The 6000-nt window shown below is 40.0% G+C and overlaps 1 long non-coding RNA gene across 1 annotated transcript in view; it reads left to right on the forward strand.

The window, feature by feature from the left end:
• LOC124052731 overlaps nt 1-4915 on the forward strand; it is an 18549-nt gene extending 13634 nt beyond the window's left edge. The window contains exon 3 of the long non-coding RNA XR_006842040.1: nt 4627-4915. This is a non-coding gene — a long non-coding RNA (uncharacterized LOC124052731). The remainder of the gene's footprint in view (nt 1-4626) is intronic.
• Nucleotides 4916-6000: the final 1085 nt, after the last annotated feature.

Below are 6000 nucleotides of genomic sequence, written 5' to 3' on the forward strand. Positions count from 1 at the left end.
CCCATGGGATTTGTATGTGTGCCACTGATTCTATGGACATGCACTTCCACATGTTGTGTGCAAGGATGGAGAGCGAAGGACTCTATTTATTTGACCCCATTCTGTACAATTTGTGGTATTATTAATCATGTTGAGAAAATGCTGTAAATTTACACCATCTCCCTATGGTGGTCCTTACAAGTAGGCAGTGGATTTGTCCCCTGAGCCATGCCCTGTATTACATATTAATTGTAATTACACTTTATCTCACAAGAATATCACAAGATTAAACATACAATGCACTTGATAATACACTCATACTGTGTGTGTCAAAATGTTTGGTATGAAATGAATCTGTAATATGTCAGTCCCACTGTCAAATGACTGTCAGCAGATAACCTGGCCACTGCCCTGGATGCTGAGCCTCAGGGTCAAGGAGTTTTTATCCATGGGGACTGGACTGAGCCCCCTCTGGGTGCAGACAGCTTTTATCGCCTGGCCACATCCGTTCTGTCTGCCTGCCTGATTTGGGCCCTGAAGATTTGACAATTCATTCATGTGCGTTTCCAAATCCCGGGTGCCCTGCCGTCTGCCACACACTCACACTAATGTCATCCTCATTCACACTCTTTCAGGTGGAAGTTCTTCTGATCTGGAGCCCGATTACCTCATCCACAATCTCAGAATTGTCCCTTAGGGTTCAAACACATACCTGTATCAGAAAAACATACTCTAGCTAAATGTGTGTGTTCTATTTTTATACTTCCAAAGGCTCGTTTTGCCTTTTGCCAATATCACACTACATTCCCAAAAGAGCACAGCTGTTAATGCTAAAAATAGTAATCCTACCACTGCTCTCAAATATGTAATTCTGTTAACCAAACCAAATGATCTCATCCTTGTTAATTGTATCTAGCACTTTAGTTTTACACAGACAGTTTAATTAATCATGTTTGTTCTTCTTGGCTAACAAATTTGGTGGCAGGTGGCTGTATAGCATAGTAACCACACTGACCGTGTTATATAATTGAGATTAATCTTGAGCCTGACTGTTGTCTCAGTATTTCACATTACAAGTGTTGGTCTCTACACTACACACATGACCAGCCCTACAAGGTCTGGAGCATCCATATCATACTGTAGTTGTACAGTGTCAGGTGTCCAGTGAACTGTCAAATGAAAGTAAAAACCCTCCCTGTGTTCTTGTGGTCATTAGATAAGTGTCCCAGAGTCTCAGCATATGCAGAAAGCCTTTACCATAACTACATGGGAAGCTCTTTAAATCAGATTGTCCCCCTGAGAGGTTGTGCACGTGGTACTTAAAGATTAATCTTTGTTACCAGCTCTTTGACATGGATTGACATTAAGCCACTGCTGGAGACAGCTGAATAGCTTTAATCTTAATTGCCTTAATTCAAATAAATTAGGTGTTAAAGGGGCAATTGGTAGTTGTTAAACCGTGCAGGTAGAATATATTCTCATGTAACTGATTGTGTAAATGAAAAAGGCTTTCTTTTGTTTTTGTTTTTGTTTTTTTTTGTAAATGATTAAAATACGTATCTGAAAACATAAGATTATTACTCATAAATTAAGTATTTTTAAAAAGACAAAAATTTAATATGAGATTGTAAGTTTATATAAAAGTGTCTTTATAGTTGTGTATTTTTGTTGAGATAAGTGTCTCTCAGTGCAGAAGTGACAGCAGGTTCCAAACCATGTCTTTCAAATTCTGGTTTCAGCCTTTTGGTTTGAAATCACAGATTGTGCGTTAATTCTTAGAGCACAACCACCCAGTGCAATGATGCTCAGAGGGAGGCTATTGTTACATCTTTCATAAGGCAGGACGCAGAAAGTTATTTGCACTACGGTCGATAATGTGGTGAATAACCTTTTGTGACCTAGTCTAGCCGTGTGTGTTCTCTGGGAGTTGAGAGAAGTGACGAGGGGAGATGATAAGCTTGCAGCTGATTAGGATGAAGAGTATGAATAATTGGATGGGCAAAATAATGAAAGGGATTGAGAGGAACAATGGGGTGAAGCAGGAGAGGGTACTTCATCTCAAGACAGGCATACAGGAAACTGAGCTCAACCACTACGATCATGGCCCACCTCCCAAGGCCATTGTGAAGGAAGAGCCGAGTCTCAGGTGACATTGTATTTTCCTATAGCTCACCACGCGGAACTCATCAAGTCTCAAGTGACCTACGAGTATTTTCCTATAGAAAGTAACACCACTTCACCATTCAGAGATGATGTTCGACTGATAGCGTGTTATACAAACTAGTTGACAGCTTTTTTGTTGTTTTCAATTGTAACGCAATAGTTGGTGACATTTCAAAGGCTGTAACTTCAAGGCAATGAGGCAAAGGCAGTCTAACTGAGAACCAGACAGTCTCCAACCCTGAAGGCTGTCAGACCCAGTATATAGGCCATCCCCATCCTATCTCAGGTGCTTATAGGGAGAAGTGTTTGTAATGAACTGAATCACCTTTTCACATATTGTAGTTGAACAAAATAATCTGTAGGGTTTTTTTTCTTTTTTCTTTCCTTTTTTTTTTTTTTTTTTTTTTTGTTGGCTGCACCTGTAGCTTTTTCACCGTTCAAACACCTGGTTCTCATTGATTGATCATTCCCACATGTGAGCTTCTCACTGGGCTTTTTTGATCTTTATTTGTGCAGTTTTTTTTAATTACTTGTACCCATTTGCAAAGGCTGAATCACCCATAATAAACATGAACTCTGTAATTTCCAATTTGAAGCGACACCTGTTGGTTAGAGCACACAAGCATATATATATATAAATATATATATTACTTCTAATTCATTTCTGCTAGAGTTGTCATACAAAAAGCTGTAGTCCATGTGTCAGGTATGATATTGTGCCTTTTTTGGATGTGTTACATTTAATGTTTTCGGTGTGTCCTACTGCATGTTAAATATTCCTTTTTGAATAATAAAAGTGAATCAAACTGAGGTAAGCTGAGATGAAAAGCAGGATGAGGTCATTGAGCTGTCAGGCAATGCTGCATTGTCTTCTTTCTCTTCATCCTCTGTCTCCTTTGTACCCTCACATCAGTGCTTTCTTTATACACTGATAGAAAAGTACCTGAAGCAACACATTTATCCATTAATACCTGTCTGTCCTCCAGTATTATTATGCTGAAACAGATGCTACAGTTAGTTATATGATGTAATAGTCCCAAGAAATTATGTGTTCAAGTGGTAACCTGTGGATTAGAATTTGTTAAACTGGGAGGGATGTAATGCAGAAATTAATGTTTGTTTACAATGACTGAATTTATGATTCATTTTACTGCAGTCCATTGGTCGATTTGAATATCAAACAAAGTTATTTGATTAATGTCAATCAAATTTTGCCAGATTTGAAAGTGGTCTAAAAGTACTTATTTTTTCTGGCTTATGATCCAACCCCCCCCCCCCCCCCCCCCCCATCCCCCACAGCTATTCAGTTTACAGTGCTAAGAAATACAGAAAAGCAGCAACTGTCGAGAAAAATGTTTTGGAATTTTTACTAAAAACAATGGTAATTATATATCTATCATTAATTGGAGGTTGATTTTCATTAGTTCAGTTTCTGTTTAATGGATAATTCATTATTTGATCATTTCTGCAATGCCATTTTCACACTTTAATACATTTATATCCCACCCTGCTCTCCTTCTCTTGCCTCTGTAATACGGATCGAGATAATTTAGAGAACTTTAGAATTTAGTTTTTGTTAAAGCTAATTACTTTTAGGGTTTGTCCTTGTCTTACTGCTTGCTATATTTCAGGGGTTTCGTTGTTGTTGTTGCTGTTGTTGTTGTTTTACCATTTGGGAACTGGGAGCCTGTCAATATCAGGATGTGATATCGACCAGCAGGGCCTTTTTGGCCAATCCTATCCAATCCTCGAAGCTAAAGGCTAAAGGTGATCAACCCTGCATGAGATCTTAAGCATGGAAAAATCTGCAGAAAAAATCTTTTATGCTGTAGCAAAGCCATAAACTGTGCACTTGTATATATGTTTCGGCTCTGTGCTACAGCACAGTGGATTTTGGTTGAAACAATGAGACCACAGCAATGACGTTCACCTTTTGTTTAAGGTGTTTACATTTGCATCTGATGAAAAGTCAATGAATTTGGGCTGTTTTATATATGTTTCCTGGGGAAAACTTATGAATATGAATAAAGTGATCATATTTAATCGTAACTAACTAAAAATGAGTTATGAATTGATAATATTAGATGTCTGGTTGAATTTGAACAAGGTGACTGTTGCAGCTCCATAGGGAATGCTTAAGTTCCCATCCAGTGCCCCCTTGATAACACTACAGACCAGTGACATCTGACAAATGTTGATGTGAAATTCAGGCTGCAAGTTTGGGGTGAAGTTTTCTGCCCTTCTCTTACCTTTATTTTGATCTGTCCTCCCCACAGGCTGCAGAAGTTAAAGGTGGTATCTTCTCTCCCAAAGTCTCTGTTAACCAAACTGAGGCATACTCTGCATCTGCCGCTGCAGCTGCACCTTCTTTGTGTGTTACTCTAATACTGGAGAAAACCACTCCATCATCTTCAGTACAAGGCACAGACCCCCTTTGAAATTCCTCATCCTTGCTTGATCTCGTGTCTCTTTCTTTTTTTTCAGGTGCTGTTGCGAGCGCAGATTAAAGGCGGCTCCGACCAGGCTGAATCACACGCGAACCCTGGACCAAGTCAGTCAGTGCAAAATGGGTACGAAATGAGGATTATCCAAGTGAAAATTTAGATTTTTGTATCTCCATCTTCTGAGGCAGTTTCTTCACTCGGACTTGTGCTCATCCTTCATCTTTACTGACTGAAGTCTATCCTTCAAATTTGCCATAAAACTATACAATACTACCTCACCTTTATTAACTGAATGGCTCTCTCTATCAATCTTTTGCAATCTGATCTAGTTGGACTGCTGCTCCCTCTCTCCCTCTCTCTCTTTCTCTCTCACACTCTCTCTCCCTCTGACTAGTTCTTTTCTCCCTCCCTCCCATGGTGTCACAGAAAACTGCCATTTGCAGCCTCCCTCCCTCCCTCCTCCCTCTCTCTCTCTGTCTCTCTCTCTCTCTCTCTCTCTCCCTCCCTCTCCCTTCCCCTCCTCTCTTTCTCTCTCCTTCTTGCTGTCTCTCTCCCTCCCTCCCACATCATGGCACTACCAGTTGACAGCAACTTGATGCACAGACGTATCATTCAGAAAACTCCAGCAGACAATCCACCATTGTATTTGATCAGATGCTAATTAAAAGTAAATGAAAGCAACATTATGAAGATGAAAGACTTTCACAAAGGCTTCCCACATAAAATTAACATCCCAGAGTTTTGCTTTTTTGAGCCCATCTGCTCTGCTTTTACCCTGCGATAAGTCATGTTTTCCTACCAATCACCTTGTAGAAAAGAGCTGATTCGTGCATCTGGCCTTTGCAGCAGTTGGAAACTGTTGCACAGCTTGACCAGGGCAAATATTCATGTATCTTTCTGACCTGCGATAGTCCTTCTGTAATGAAAGTTTCAATGTGTGCTGCTTGCCGTGGAGCATGTATCGATATATCATCCTGCCGGGTGCTGTATCTTAGTGCAGAGTGATGCCTTTCACACTTGTCACCAACAACTAATCAGCAGTATTTGACCCGAGGATGCATGTGTGTGCTTGTGTGCTTTTGACACAATTGCAGGCTCGCCGCACCAGGATTCCCGTGTCAGAGGGATTGAAATTGAAGTATGCCTATCACTCTATGAGTCAGCTCTCTTATTTCGGTATATTCTTTAACATTGTATAAAGTGTTTTACCAAGGATGAGCTGTTTTCAGTGTTTACACAGGACCATTGTCTCAATGTGTCACTATACCTGTATCTTTGACTAATTCCTCAAAGTCCCTGGTTTTTCTTTTTGCCTTAAGTTGTTTTTGGGGAGCAAGCTGTAGCTTTTTCACCATCCCCACTACTGTTGAGTACACTGCCGTTATTCTTGACAGCTTCCAAGTGTGACATTATC

Source organism: Scatophagus argus, chromosome 21, assembly GCF_020382885.2.
Source record: "Scatophagus argus isolate fScaArg1 chromosome 21, fScaArg1.pri, whole genome shotgun sequence".
NCBI lineage: Eukaryota > Metazoa > Chordata > Actinopteri > Scatophagidae > Scatophagus > Scatophagus argus.